We start from the raw sequence: 16,079 nt of genomic DNA on the forward strand, positions 1-16,079 counted from the left end.
TTTGACGTGACCGTAAGCAATGGGTTTCTGTTCGATCTGTCAGTAAACAACTCCATTCATATACAACCACCTTTATAATACACGTTCACTGGTAAAGATAGAAGGGAATGGACCCGGATTCCAATTGTGACTCTACTCTCATACGCGTCTCATACCACATATGAGCTTGGTGGTTCTTACCGTACATCCTAGGATAATACACCACTCTGGATGATATGATGTACTATCCCTTCAGGCATTCACAAACTCTTTAACAGCTCACAAAATAGTTACGTATATATATATCATTTTTATTTTAAATCAAAGTAGAAATTAACACAACAAGGTTGAGAATGGATATTCAGTTTCCTATCATGCAACTGTGGCCTCCCGGCCTAAAATAAATAACAGTAATCGGAGCCTCTGCGCCAACAAAAATTTGAATAAACATGCAACCATTCATTATCCCTGGATATCCTTTCACCAACCAACACACAACATACAATGTAAAATACAGGCATCACCCCTCGGTGTGATTCTGACATTTTACCGATTCATCCCTTTCTCATTCTGTCGTGTTTTCACTTCTCAACTTTTCAAACTAAATCTTTCTTTATCAAGCTTTGAAATCCACTTTGATCATTCAATTGAAAAACTATCAATTTTTTGTTAAAACAGGATCCCAATAAGTATGTGAAGGCAAACTACCAAAATTGAAATAGTTTGTGAAATTTTGGTTAAGTGTCGGAAACTCGATTTTTCAAAGTTGTCGAAATTGAAAATGAATTTTTGTAAATAAAGGCCCTCGAAAACATGAGAAAAGTCATGTAATTTTTGTAACTTAATTCAATGTATTGCAAAAGATATCACACGAATTTTGAAACATTCCCGTTTTAACAAAAATTTGTTTATTTTTCTTTTTGGCTCATTTGAAAGAGTTACGGGGGCCATAAGTAGTGGTTTTGGCATGTTAAAAGTATGAGGAATCCAAAAAAAATATCAGAAAAACTTTTCGGGCACTTTTTGGAGTTGAAAATGGCTCACAGTGGAACCGTCAGAACATTGAAAATGTCGATTTTTTTCATTTTTTTCATCGTTTCTTCGATTTTTTCACTCGTTTTCGATTTTTAATAACCCACCCACGGATAAAATATTTAAATCATGATAAAATACATCAAATACATAGTTCTAGCATGAATTTGAAACAATTACAACAATATTCTATAATTTTTAAAACACAAAATAATTTTCGAAACATCCCTAAATGCACATTTTCGAAATCTACGATTATTAAAAAGAATTGAGAGTCCCTTACTCTTGTGGTTGTTGGACATGATAAGCTAGCTTAGAAATTAAGGATCGACGGTTTGGAACTTTGAATTCGGTTGAACTTGAGTATCAAACAAATTGGGTTGGTTGCGAAACCCTCGATGAAGATGTTCTTCCTCCTCTTATGATGATGGACGACCCTTCTTTTAAATGGGTAAGTTTCTAGGTGGGTAGAATCAAAATCCCTTTGTTGATTTTTGGTGAGAAGCCAAGAGAACGAAAAGGAAATGGAGGTTGGATAGGGTGAGCACGTAGAGCTCGACAACGCTGACGACTTTGCTTTCTTCATCGAGGTTCAACTCGGACTTGATTTGAAAAGGATCTTGTCAAGAATGGGTTGAAACCCTAGGGTAGAAGAATGACTGATTTGGATTCTTTAGAGAAGAAAGGGAAGAAATGAAATAAAAGAAAGTTATCTTTCTTTTAAACAAGGGCTAAGGGCATTTTTGACATTTTCTACTTGTTTCTATTTTCGATGATGACCCAACTATTCGGACTTGAAAAATGAAAAATGAGTATTTCATTTTGAATAATTTTTTGTTGCATACCTAATGGTGCCGTCGAATTTTTTTGATTATCGCTCTAACAAAAAATTTACTATTTTAGGTCCCATTCAACACGAAATTTGAGGATTTTATAATTTTTTCATCCGAACTCGAATTCGAACTTGTTTACAGGCTAAAATATATATTTCGACCTCTTTAAATCCAGTGGCAGAATCGATTTCCGTTAAAAATGATCGGAATAATATCCAAGTGTTTTACTCTAAATTCCTCTTTCGAAATTTTTCTCAAAATATCACCATTTGATTTCTTCGAGATACGAGTGTCCTTATGTAGTTTACGAAATAAAATTTTAAGACATTACTAGGTATAAGAAGGGAAGGTGTTCGTAAAGATGTAGATTGTTATTCTTGGTTGGGATTTGCCTTAATCCATTTTACTTTAAAAGAAAAGAAAAAAAAATAGAAATGAAAGAAATAATTGGTAATAGAGCAGAGGGGTGTTTAATGTTGGTCTAATTCATATAAAAAAATGTAAAATGATTTGATAAGGTGAAGTATTAGTTAGATGTAAGCAAGGTAAGGTGATTTGGGGGTATAAGGGAAGGGGAGATGGTGAGAAATGAGAGTGAGTGGGTTGAGTGTTTGGAAAGGGGTAGGGTTATAAGCACTTAAATTATTGGTGCCCTATACCATATCTAACTTTTTTTTTTTGTCTTCTATGGGTTAAATGTTTTGGAATGGGTTGATTGTTTAGTGATTATGTTCTATATGGTGAAGAGATAATCCTCACAAAAAATTAGTTCATTCCGAACTTCTAACCCTATCAAAAGTGGTTTATAAAATAAAATGATGATTTATGATTATAGAACTTGTTTTGAAGGGGTTAGAAATTTTGGAATGGACTGATCTTTTGTGAGGATGACCTTTGAAATTGTCTCGACCCCGGTCGGTCCGCTTTATAGTGGATGGTGGTCCGATTATGTATCTCGAGAATTTTTTAAAGAATCAGGAGTCGCCACCTAGTTTAGGTCTAGGAACCAAAATTAACTCCAAATGGACATGGGTCAGTCCACGGATCAAAGAGATGGGTAAGGGGTCAGGTTACGAGTTTCGGAAGGTGTTAGGAACCAAACCCGCCTGATCAAGATGATCAGTCTCTACTATGATCCAAAAATATCTTACGGTCAACATTCAAAGACTAAAAATCAAACTAGGGTCCAATCATCATCAAATTACATCGGATTTACTAAACAAATCCTATTGCTAAAATAATTACATTGTTTCTCGAATTTCGTATAAAGAAAATCCATAATTTAATAAGGCTTACATGGCACCAAAATTAATGGATTAATTCGACCATACTTTGAATAATATGAAATCGATTTTCAATGTCACATATATAAAATTAGTGAATTGGCTCATTGACGACATTTTATCAAAGAGATTCGATTTTTGAACCGTCACGTGCATTAAATTCAGTGGGTTTTTGAATCCATAAATTTTTTTATCAAATAAATCTTGATATTTGAAATGTCGCGTGTATTAAAATCAATGAGTCAACTCACATGCCCGATTTTATAGAAAATCTCAATTTGAAATATCCAATGCATACAAAAATCAGTTAATCGACTCATGCGTCCATTTCGTGGAAAAATTCAACTTTAAATTTTCAATGTACACAAACTCAGTGATTTAACTCGATAATTTTAATTGAAGAAAATTTTTTAATTGTCACGTGCATCGAAATTAATGAGTTAACTCACACATTATTGATCAAAAAGATTGAATTTTTGAATTGTCATGTGCATATCAAATAAATCTATCAACATTTATCAAAGAAATTCGATTTTTGAAATGTCACGTGTATTAGAATCTATGAGTCAACTCACAATTTTTTATCAAAGAAACTCGCTTTTTGAAATGCCACGTGTATTAAAATCAACGAGTTGACTCAAAGATTTTTTTTTTATCAAAGAAACTCGATTTTTGAAATACCACGTGTATTAAAATCAGTGAGTCAACCCACACATTTTTAACCAAAGAAATTTAATTTTTGAATTGCCACGTGCGTCCTAAAATCAGTGAGTTAACTCACACATTTATTGATTAAAGAGATTTGATTTTTGAATTGCTATGCATATTAAAATCAGTGAGTCAACTCATTGTTTAATTTCATAGGAAATTTTGGTTTCCAATGCACGTGAAAAATCAGTGAGTTGACTCGTTGATTTTCATTGAGAAAATCGATTTCTTAATTTGTCGTGTATTCAAAAATTCATGAGTTGATCAATACCAATATTAATGAGTTAACCTAATTTGATATAAGTGAATTAAAAAAAATCGATTTTTTAATTTTTCGTATATTAAAAAATTCATGAGTTAATCAACACCAATATTTGCGAATTGCTAAAAAAATCGATGAATCTACTTGATAATATAAATACCCAATGAGCCGATTCACCAACTTGATATATGTAATTTAATTCAATCAATCTAAAGATAGATGAATCGATCCATTAATATTTCGAAAACTTACAAGTTGCCATTAGTGCCATGTATACCTTAAAAACAGTGAATTAACTTAAGTATATTAAAAAAAAAGCAAAATCAAGAAATAATAATAATAATAAAACAAGAGGGAAGCAAGTCTAGCAAAAAAAAAAATCATAATAATAATAATTAAAAAGAATAAAAATGGAATTACCTAAGAATAGCGGATTGATTCCTTCAGGCGGGACTCGAAGACTCGTGAACACTCGTTGCTATAGAGATCTAAGAGACGAGGGTAGAGAAAGATGTGTTCTTACCAACAATGGAGAACACTTAACTAGGCAAAACTTGAGAGAGAGTTGGGATTTCGATGATAAGAGTTGTGTTGTAGGTTCAATGATGGAAGAAAGAAGAAAAAAAAAATTTGAAGGGCAGAATGTATGTCAGCTGAGGGAGATGATGGTGTTATTTTGGTAAATGGAATGATAAATGGGGCTGTTAATGGAGGTGTTGATGATGCTGAAAATAATGGTGAATGGGGCTGTAAAAAATGTGATGGAAAAGGATGGTGAAGGGTTGTAAAAACGTGATGAATGGGTGAGTGAAGGGCTGTAAAAATGTGATGGAAAAAGTATGTGAAGGACTGTAAAAAACGTGGTGGAAGGGGTGAATGGAGAGCTATAAATTAATGGAGAAGGTGGACTGTGTGTGCTTTAATGGAGATGGATGCAGCAAGGTGTGCTGTTTGGAGAGTTGCAGAGAGAGCTGAGGACAATGGGAGAAAGATGTGGGATGGTAGGCTGTTTAGAGAGCTGCAGAGAGGGTTGAAAACAATAGAGAAGAAGATGTGGAAAAAAATGATGAAGCAGTTTTTTTCTTTTATTGAAGGCAGCCCCAAAAAAATCCTCCCTCCATTCGTTGCTTCCCTTTGTTTTATAATGGCATTCCTCATCAAAACGTGAGAGAGGGAGAGAGTGGGAAGAAAGAGGGAGAGAGGGCTGAAGACGTGAGGTAGAGAGGTTCGTTGGAAAAGGTGGAGAAGAAGAAGTCGTTGGGGAAGAAGGAGTGCCCACGTTTTTCTCTTTTTTTTTTTTTTTTAAGAATGGGGGTAGGAATCCTATGCTACTCGTACTACGATAGCCTACCGTCATTGAGTTGTGATTGGTTTATTTTAAATTTATTTTGAATTGAATTTCAATTGGTTGATTTCGATTAAATTTCTATTTGCGTCGATATTTTGATTCGAATTTTAATTTGATGTTTTAAATTAAATTTGAATTTGTGTTTGATTTTAAATTTTAATCGTTTAATTAATTTCAATTTGATTTTAATTTTTATTATTGGTTGTTGGTCGATGTGATTTTATTTTGATTGGTTGATGATTCGATTTTAATTTTATTTTTACATTTTAATTGGTTGAGTGATTTTCAATTTGATTTTAATTTGAGTTTTAATTGTTTAATTTTTAATTTAAATTTTGAACGGATTGATTAATTTTAATTTTTAATTTTAAATTGACTTTAAATTTTAATTGGTCGGTTAATTGGATCTTGATTTGATCGAATGTATTTTAATTTATTGACTGCACTTTGATTGATCGATTTGATTGATTGATTTTAAAATTTTAATTCAATTTTGCATTTTGATTAGTTGGATGATTTTTAACTTGATTTTCAATTCGATTTTGATTTTGATAATCGATTTCATAATTTTTAAATTAAATGTAATTTTTATTTTGTATTTTAATTGAAATTTAATTTGATTTTTTGATTTTAAATTGATTTTAAATTTTTAGATTTTAATTAAATCTTAGTTAAATTTTCGTTTAATTTTCAATTTGAATTTTATCAAGATCTCTGTGTTAGAGTTGGATATTGAGGGGCATTTTGGTCATTTCTACGATTTTTAACGATTTTTCTTGAATTTCTTTGTTTTCATCAATTTGGGTCCCATTAGACTTGAAATCACATTCTGAGTGCAATGGAGGTACTTTCGAGATTTTTCGGGGGTCTAAAATTTATGAGGGGTATTTTCGTCATTTTGATGATTTTTATATGATTTTCTTGAATTTCTCTGGTTTCATCGATTTGGGTCCCGTTAGACTCGAAATCACATTCTGAGTGCAATGGAGGTACTTTCGAGATTTTTCGGAGGTCCAAAATTTATAAGGGGTATTTTCATCATTTTGGTGATTTTTATAGTTTTTTACAAATTTTAGCGTGAGGTTTCTTTCAATTCCTGCGTGATTATTTCTAAGTCTCAAAGTCATATTTTCCTAGTGAAGTGAGGTCTCTAACTTATCGAACTGTGTAGCGAACCTATACGTACATACTTGTTAAGTCGGGCATAAGATGTAGCGATCCTAAGCGTGTGTAAATTTCTATGTCGATTCGTGACGAATAGGGGGGATGAAAAGACTAGAAATAGAAGGAATCAAGCAGTACTCACAAGCCTTCGAATTCTTTTATGCTCATCATTAGGAATCCACAACTGTCGACTGACGAATTGTCGAATTGGACAAATGTCAAAATGGGGTGTCTACAACCTCCTCGATCATTCTCACAAAAAATCAACTCGTTTATAAACTTTTAACCCATATAAGACAAAAAAAATGGCTTTGGAGGAGAGGAGTGTTTAGTGTTGGGCTAATTCATATACAAAATGTAAAATGATTTGATAAGGTGTGGTAAGGTGGATTATTGGTTAGATGTAAGAAAGGAAAGGTGATTTGGGGTCGTCTAAGAGAAGGAGAGATGGTGATAAAGGCAAGTGAGTTGCTTGAGTGTATGAGAAATTATGTGTAGAGTTTGATTGTGTGTTGCGAATATGGATTAGAGGTATTTGTGGGTAGAAGTCAAACATTATGTGTGACAAATTTTGAAGATGTTTTGAAAATATATATATATATATATATATATATATATTAGGATTTTTAGGTGTTCTGAGTTTGATATTGAAGTTGGATTTAATTAAATGCAAACATTTAAAGTCTGTCAAAATCGGAGTCACTAGGTAGGGGTATTTTGATAATTTTGTCACGTCCTGGGGAGTTTGGTGAAACATTTTATTTATCTCGGAGTGCTAATTTTTGTGTCCTACAAGTGTTTTCCAATGCGTAATGTGGTTTCTAAGTATATTTTGATATTAAGGGTAATTTTGTGGTTTTTGAAAAAATTGACAAATTTTGAGATTTTGTCAATTTGGACTAGAGGTGTGGTTTCCAGGTTTTGGAAAGTTAGCAGATCATTTAAACAAGGATTTGAAGGCTTGAGAAGAGATCCAAGAGTTATCGTGCAAGCTTTTGATTCTCATTCATCATTTGGAATCCTCAACAACTAGGGTGTGGTGAATTGCGAATTTTAGTGAACGCAACATGGGGTGCCTACAATTAGAAGAGTAAAAAATTCACAAAACTACTGAAGATAAAAAAAAAAGAAAAAAAAAAAAAAAAAAACCCGAATATGATATGAATAAGGGCAACATTCGCCTAGTTGATAATTTTGAAAAACAAGAGGCAATCGATTTACGTTCCTAATTAATTTTGACGTACATGTAATCAAACCAATTGTTTTGTAAAAGGTCCAAGACACAAAAATCCCAAATGTTATTTGTGAGGATATCATTATTATCTTCAAGAGGCAAGAAACCTACAAAGCACTTGTTAAGAGGGATGTAATTGTGTCCAATGTCATTTGAGATTCATAAGTTTTTGACCTTGAGGAAAATGTCGATTTTAAGAGTTGGATGCTATATACTTAATTATTAGGAACAAAGAGTACATCGGTACAATAGTAAGATATGTTACAAAATATAATAATAAAATTATTATTCAATTTAGAGACTTGGATTAGGATAAGATCTTATTAGATTTAGAGAGAAATGAATCTAGCATTGAATTATGATTAGTTGATTTTATGATTTTATGTACAAATATTGTGATTTAAAAATCAATGAAAAATATTAATTGAATACTTTTGGATTTAGGACACTACCCACCTCAAGTTGATCCAATCTTATTAATATTTTTATTTTTATTATTTTGTGATTTGATCATACGTTAGGATCTTGTAGTTTGGATTTTTTTGTTGTTGAAAAGTTATAAAATTCTTGGTTGTTTTCTTTTATCTTATTCATATTTTTATTATTTCGTGATTTGATCATATGTTAGGATCTTACAGTTTGGATTTTTTTTCTTTTTTTGAAAAGCTATAAAATTTTTTGGTTGTTTTCTTAACCAATCTTATTTGATTACATAGCCTAATAAATTAGTGTGTTATAAGTAAAATGCAGTGTGGTACAATAGAAGTTCCCTAAGTCACAAGCTCGAAGCTTACAATAGGGCTGCAACTTGGGTGGGTCAAATCCAAACCTGATGGGTTGAACCCGACCTTGGGTCAGGTCTAGGCATAATTAACTTGGCTTTAGTCTTGAGCAACAAAAAAAAATGCCCGACTTAAATTGGATGGGTTTGGGCAATCTAATTTGCCTGAACCCAAATTTAATATGACTATAATTTAAAAATATTTCTTATGTCTTAGCTTCTCACATTTAATTAGTATATATATTTTTGTTTCTATATATATCTAAACTAATTAAGACTTTGAAACAGATTTAGTTCAAGTCGAATATGAGTACGTTTATATTCATATCCGAAATTTTTACCTAAATCCGACTCGAATCCCAATAGCTAAAATTATATTCAAACAATTTACTTTCATTACATTCGTATCCGGATCCGATACAATCAAATTAATCGTTTAAGGTTATTTAAACTAAAATTACTAAAATGAACCCAATTATTGTTAGTTAATGAAAAAAATAAAAATTCAACTTGCAAAGTAACATATCATTCAAATCTTGACAGATATATGGATGAATTCGGATCTAACCTGGATTCGACTCGGATCAAGGGACATCAACCCATATTCAAACCATATTTTAATTCGAATATATTTGAAGGAACCAAACCCGTTAAATTCGGATTCGGATCACTCAAATTTCGAATAAAACTCGTCCCATTTTAAATCCTAAAACTAATGTGTGATTATTTTTATAAAATAAACAATTACTTTGTTATAAATGCTTTTATTTATGTAATTCTATATTGTCATACAATGTACATGTTTGTTTTGTTAAAAATTCTAACTAACAATAAATAAATTAAGATGATAACTTTTGTTAATCATAATTTTCTTCTGTTTTAAGAAATTTGCCTATAATTATATATATTAATTTTGAAACATAATTTTACGATAAATAATTATAAATTTTAAGTTCTTTTACATACTACTCATGTTTATATAAGCCCTTTATGATTGCTACATAATCTAGTATTAATGGTGAATAAATTAATCCGATCAACAGTTGGGTCGAACATTTTAAGTCCGTAGTCGGGTTGGACACGGGCGGGTGGGTCGGTGTTTGTTGATATCAACCCGGTCCAAGATCCAAGATGTCTTTCCATAGTCTATATAATGGGTCGTAAACCCTAAACCCTTTCACTGATTCACCAATCCAAACCCTAGCAGCCACTCTCCTCTCCTCTTCTCCTTTTCGGTTTATTTTTTAGGGTTTCTTCTTATTTTCATCGAAACAGGTCAGTAGGTTGATTTTGATTCCTTCATGTTCTCTCTTGTTTTGATTTCTATTCTATTTCAAGATTGAAGTTTTTTTATTTTTATTTTTCAAGGTTTTGTGGTCAAGGAGGAACCTTTCTATCCAGAAACCCTAGGAATCCATGAAAGATAATATTTTCTTAGTTGAAAGCTCTTTGTGGTCAGGGGCAGAAATCCTTACTAGAGTTTGTGTTCTTAATCTATATTTTGATTTTCTGTTTATGAAAATAAATCTATCTATTTTTTTTTTTTTTTAAATGTTTCTTCGATACAATGCCGATGATGGTTTTAAATATACTATGATCAATTTATATGAAAATTATTTTGATCTGAGGCATTTGGGATTTTATTTACAAATTATTTAGATTTTTTGAATGATTTTAGTTTCCTTTATTGGGTTAATTCATAACTGAAAAACAAGTATGGGTTTTTAAATAATTGAGTAATTCGTACTCTCATTGTGTTATTTATATGTCTTTAATCCCCATATCATTAGATGGGATCTTAATCTAGTGTTTAGGATAAGTTCCTCCTTTTGGAATTCTATAATGAGCAATAAATGGGCCGATTTGTTCTTCATTGATCTTATAGTGAGTAAGATCTGATCTTTCTAGACATAGTTGTCAAATCATGTAAATTTGTTGTCTTATTTGTGTGGTTTGTTTCTTTGATTTCTTTTTTGTAACATTGATCCTAAGTTGTGTTAGTTGTTCTTTGTTCTGTTTTTTCATGGGGTCCTTTAATTACCTATAAAGAGATGCAAGTGATGATAAAATAGACAGGGACATCAGAACCATTTTTGGAGAATGATGACTAAGTCTTTGGGAATCTCTCTGATGCATAAATCTAATTTAACTATTCTTGTGAGGTTTCTAATTGTTTATGTGATGTGTTGGTCCTTCAGTGATGGGGTTGTCTCTGGTCAAAAACGCACATTTTTTTCTTGTTCAATTGCTTCCTACATGATTTGATCCATTTAGCTTCTCTAATTTTTTACTTTGCAACTTTTGATTTTTTTGTTTTGAAATGTTTGTGGTGGATGTCTGTGTATCATCTCACCTTAGGATATTTGTTAGAAAAGTGACAAAATTTGGTATTTTTAATAGCAAATTGAAAAAATTCTCCAAATGAGAGACCAGTCGATTAATTTGTCAAATTGACAGATTAATTGGTGTTGCCAATTGATTGCCACCCTCCCCATTCAACCTCTCAACCTTCAAATCTCAAGATTAAGATAGGTTTTCTAGGGAGGTTGAAATTCATGGGTTTTTGGAAAGAAACCCAAACATCATTTGCATGAGCCCCCACAATTTTCCTCAATTTTTCCAAAACTGTAATGGATTTTTTCTGAATTTAACCAAATTGAACCCCAAATCTATCTTGGTCATTATGGTTAGAAACTAGTTGTGCCCTTTAGTGTGCCTATGATGGGTTTAAATATACTATGAGTGACTACAATGAAATGAAATTAATCTGAGGCACATTATGATTTTGTTTCCATTGCTATTTTTTTTTCTGTATAACTGTAGTGGTGTAGGCTATGATTATTTTCAGCCATTAATGTAGTTGTGCTCTAAATATCTTACTTTTTTTTTTTTTAATTTTTAATTTTTCTCTATTTGTGTTTGCAAGTGACGATAGAACAGACAGGGACATCCGCACTCCTTTAGGAGTATGATGACTAGTCTTTGGGAATCTCTCTGATGCACCAATGAAAATTAACATTTTTTTTTTCTATCGTTGTTTCAATATCATGCAAGTTGTCTAATATTGGAACACCCTTATATTATGAATGATTACCGTAAGTGACTATATGGTGTGATTTTTCAATGAAATCACTTGTGATGTTTATAAATAACATAATGGTGTAGTAATATCACTGCCCTTATTTTTCTTTTCAGAGAGGGATTATTGAAATTTTCATCTTGTGTATTTCTAAGATGTTTTTTTTTTAATTAATGAATAAATGTTTGTGAAGGGTAATTGGTATTGGTTTTAGCCATTGTTTTGCTTGGGTTGTTTTTCAATCTTTGTTTTCCATTATTTATTATTTGGTCATGTTCATCCTATTAGGATTGCCTTTTTTCTTAACACATCCTAGTGTCTTTGTACATGAACTCCGGCATGGTTTATGTTCTAATGTTTTTGGGTTAAAAAAAATTCCAAGATATCTGCCAATGATGTATAAAACTATGCACGTATTATCAGATTAAATATGATGATATGTTATTGTCACTACCACTGAGGCATATCTGCAATGAAACCTTGTTTTCTTAATATTGCGTTTTTTTTTTGTTTTTTGGTTTTTTTAGCTGCAACTCTGTACTTGCGTCGCCCTTCATATTTATTTCCTTGATGTTGGAGTGTATATCTTAGATCAGCCCTTTCAATTTGAGTAGTTTTGGGAAAATTTTCTACTCTGAAGAGCATCAAATTATGTCATTTCATTGTGTTTATTATGAGGGTTTTTTATTAGAGAGGGGGCTTAGTTCCCCATGGTTTAGAGTGCGCTTATTCCTGATATCGTCGAGGAAGGTGTTCCACGCTATTAGAGATCCATTCTCTGTGTCTTTGGATTTGATTGCCTGCTTCAAGGCTCACTGATAAAGGAATGATGGGGCCTTCATATAAATAGAAGCATCTAGTTGGAATGTGTAGGTTTTGGTAGGATTCTTGAACCTCTTATTATTCTCAGTTTTCTTCGGTTTACATTTGTCTTACCATCTTAAAATCATGGTTTTAAATGTCGAATGAGATCAGGACTTCTTGTTCGAGTTATCTTGGTATGGTCTATCAAAAGGAGTTTTAAAACCTTAATTAGGAAGAAGAAGAAAAGAAAAAAAGGGAATATCAGAAATTTTGGTAATTTTTAAGTGCCGAGCCCCTTTTTATTTTATTTATTTTTTATTTATTATTTTGGCACGTATTGAAATTTGAATTTTTTTTTCTAAATTTTAAATTTGACACTTAGTTTTGGTTTGGATTTGTTTTGATAATTAAAATATCAAAATAAATTTGGAGTACTAACGGAAAATCATGTGACAAGGAGTGGAGAGGCGAGACACCATAGTTCTCAACAAAGAAAACATCAGAAAGGGAACATGATTGAAACAAAGCACTTGCATCACTTGTGTTATAGATCAACTTGTTATTTGTTCCTTTAAAGAGCTTGAAAAGCTTTATTAATAGAAAAGGAGATGATTAGTCATTAAGTTAATGTTTCTATAATATACGTTGAGACTTACCTAAGCGCAGAGAGGGTTTGCTTTAGATAAGATTATTATTAATTGAGAAAGGAAAATGCTGAAGTACCATTGAAATTGACGTAGTTTGGGACATTGTTGATGTGGATGTTATCTATAGAAAAATGATCACAATCTCAAAATGGATAGTTATGTTTTCCAATGATATTTGACACAACATCTAATGGGGGTGGTTCATGGGACATGTAAAAACAACGGGTCTTGGATTGAGTTGATTTTTTGTGAGGATGGTCACTATGATGAGAAGATCATTCTCGCAAAATATCAGTTAAATCTGGAACTTCTAAATCCATCAAAAGTGATTTACAAATTATTGGTAAAAAATCGATGGTCCACATTTTAAATCACTTTTAGTGGGGTTAAAAGTTTATTGGACTGATTATTTTTTTTTTGGATGATATTCCCATCATAGAGATTGTCCTCACAAAAAATCAGCTCAATCTGAAACTTCTAATTTATATTTTGAAAATAAATTAATGTTACATTATTTTTTCACATGTTTGATCCTGACCCATTTCTAATACCATAAACATTATTTATTTATGAAAGATGAAAATGCTTCTCATTTACCATCTGTTAGGTGTACTTCTTTATTGATAAAATATAAAGGAAAATTACTTTGTTCGAAAGTATTATACACAAAAAAAATTTAGGGCTGCCCAAACTTGAACTTGATGGCTTGAACCTGATGGGTTGAGCTTGACCTCGAATTAGGTTTGGCCTTGAGTGAGGGCAAATTTGTCTTGTTGACCAAATCAAATCGGGTTGAGCTTGGGCAGAGAGATTGAGTTGCCCGCACCCAAATTTAATATGGTTATAATTTAAAAATATTTTTGTGTCTTTCACAATTCACATTTTAAACTTTAGTTAATCATCATCATATTTTTATTAGTTCATGTATATGAACTTTGTTATATGTTTTTAAGATAAATAATTGTAAATTTTATTATTTCATACCCATGATCAGGTTGGGCTTGGGCACAGATTGGTGTATGTGGAGTGTGGATTGGATGTGGGTTGATCACCAACCCGGCCCAACCCACCCAAGTTGCAGCCCTACCAAAAAAAAAAAAAAAAAAACAAATAATGTTATACCACTGAGATTATGCTATACATATGTTGTTAAAAGTCATAAAAGTTATGGTTGGTTCCCTTACAATATTTCTTTTCATGATCAGATTTGTAGTAAGAAACAAAAGTATAAGATTAATACAATTATTTTTAACAATATTTTAAAAAAATATATTTTTAGAAGAATATATTTCTTAATAATTAAAAAAATAATATATTAGGTAGGATATAACCTTGTTGGTCTCTTTTGTGTTAGTTTAGAATAAAATATTAAAAGAATTACATAATTTTTAATCGATTTCTGGAGGAAGAATTATGTAAAGAAGTTCAAAATGTAAGGTTTAGATGGAATTATTTTGATTCAAAGGAAGAATCAGTAGTATTTGATTGGGGGGAGGGGTACATAATTTATATGTCATGGAGGAACCGAAAGAAGGGAGGTAGTGTGCTGGAAAGGACTAAGGAAGCTGAGTTGAGAAAAGCCATGAAATCATGGGGACAGTTTTCCACGTGGAGTCACCAAACGAAAGTTGGCAAAAAGGCAATGGAAAGCCCATGTCACACCTTAACAATATCCACGAGATTCACTCTTTAAAGCATCAACACTCTTTCTTTCTCTCTCTCAATTACCATCCTTGCTTAAGGCCGTTTCTTTTAATTATTCTTTAATTTTATTTTAAAACTTTATTTTTAAATCAAAATCCTAAAATAATAATAGTGAGCATTTGTTACTAAAATTCACAAGTTATGTTTATTGAGTTGTGATTTTCTGACTCACATAGAATCTTAGATCTTTTTCTTCTGGATACACAAGGAAAATGACTAACGATTTTTTTGCCCTTGCCATGTCAGTCGAGTGAAAATTTTTGAGTCAGAAAATCATTAGCGATGTTTATTTAAAATCTAGGTCTCCGTTGCAATCTTTTGTTTATGAGGAATGTCTTAGATTTTATGAATAAAATGAAATGATTAATCAAGATTCAGGTTAGGGGATGGTGAATTTTTGTAGAGTGTCGACTAGATGCAACCGTCATTTATTTGGGTTTGGGAGATGGGACATTACATTAGTGGAGCTTAGGTGGTCTAACTTGGGCAAAAATATTGTGAAGAAAAATATTTTCTTGAAAAAATAAATTTTCTTCAATTTTTTTGTATTTGTTTTTTCTGTTTATGTTAAATTGCAATTAGGAAAATACAGAAGAGATAGTTGGCTTTATTGGAATGACATTAGGAATTTCCTTCCTGACCTAAAAATCATCTTCCCTAGGGATTTTTGGGTAGGAGAACACTTTCTTCTTAAGAAGGAAAAATGATTTTTCTAAAAAGAAAATAAACTTTCTTGAAAATGCATAATCATATATCTGGCACTTGCATTCTTCGAAAACTATTTGCTAGGGAAAATGATTTTCCAACAACCCTCCTAGATTTTACCTTAAAATTGGAAAGATTTCTTGCTCATGGGAAAGTCAATTTGGGATTCACATAATCTTAAGTAAAAATCACACAAAATCTAATGAGGGTAATTTTGTAAATTGAGGATTCTCTCAATATTCGTGTGATTAGTCGATCTGGGATTCTGTGAACATTTTTCTTTTCTTAAAATGGATATTTCCTTAAATGCAATTAAGACACCATTACTTGCTTTTAGGACTCATGCATGCTCAATTGTCTCAACTTTTTGTTTTTTGTTTTTTTTGGTTAAAATTTAAAAACTGAAATGGAGACAAACCCAAACAGATCCTAACATGTTCCATGCCACACGGTTTTCTTTATAAATAGACCTAAACACTCCCCTCCTTCAAACTCATCTGCCCATTCTATGTCAAG

At 31.6% G+C, this 16,079-nt stretch overlaps 1 long non-coding RNA gene and 5 other non-coding genes across 7 annotated transcripts; all 6 read left to right on the top strand.

Moving 5' to 3' along the window:
* Window positions 1-9,712: 9,712 nt before the first annotated feature.
* On the top strand, window positions 9,713-11,818 carry LOC147405830 (uncharacterized). Of its 2 annotated transcripts, none has more exons than XR_015176113.1 (2): window positions 9,713-9,899; window positions 9,993-11,818. It is a non-coding gene; the product is annotated as an uncharacterized LOC147405830 (long non-coding RNA). The 2 variants fall into 2 exon arrangements; XR_015176112.1 differs by having other exon boundaries at window positions 11,551-11,818.
* On the top strand, window positions 10,189-10,259 carry LOC147405831 (small nucleolar RNA Z267). The gene has a single exon (XR_015177122.1). It is a non-coding gene; the product is annotated as a small nucleolar RNA Z267 (small nucleolar RNA).
* On the top strand, window positions 10,675-10,761 carry LOC147405832 (small nucleolar RNA R44/J54/Z268 family). The gene has a single exon (XR_015177141.1). It is a non-coding gene; the product is annotated as a small nucleolar RNA R44/J54/Z268 family (small nucleolar RNA).
* Window positions 11,334-11,403, top strand: LOC147405833 (small nucleolar RNA Z267). Its single transcript, XR_015177121.1, has one exon. It is a non-coding gene; the product is annotated as a small nucleolar RNA Z267 (small nucleolar RNA).
* On the top strand, window positions 11,543-11,628 carry LOC147405834 (small nucleolar RNA R44/J54/Z268 family). The gene has a single exon (XR_015177142.1). It is a non-coding gene; the product is annotated as a small nucleolar RNA R44/J54/Z268 family (small nucleolar RNA).
* A 272-nt stretch (window positions 11,819-12,090) lies between the features above and the next one.
* LOC147405835 (small nucleolar RNA snoR122) lies at window positions 12,091-12,167 on the top strand. Its single transcript, XR_015177147.1, has one exon. It is a non-coding gene; the product is annotated as a small nucleolar RNA snoR122 (small nucleolar RNA).
* Window positions 12,168-16,079: the final 3,912 nt, after the last annotated feature.

The sequence above is a fragment of the Akebia trifoliata genome, chromosome 3 (assembly GCF_017979445.1).
Source record: "Akebia trifoliata isolate Shusen 1 chromosome 3, ASM1797944v1, whole genome shotgun sequence".
Classification (NCBI taxonomy): Eukaryota; Viridiplantae; Streptophyta; class Magnoliopsida; order Ranunculales; family Lardizabalaceae; genus Akebia; species Akebia trifoliata.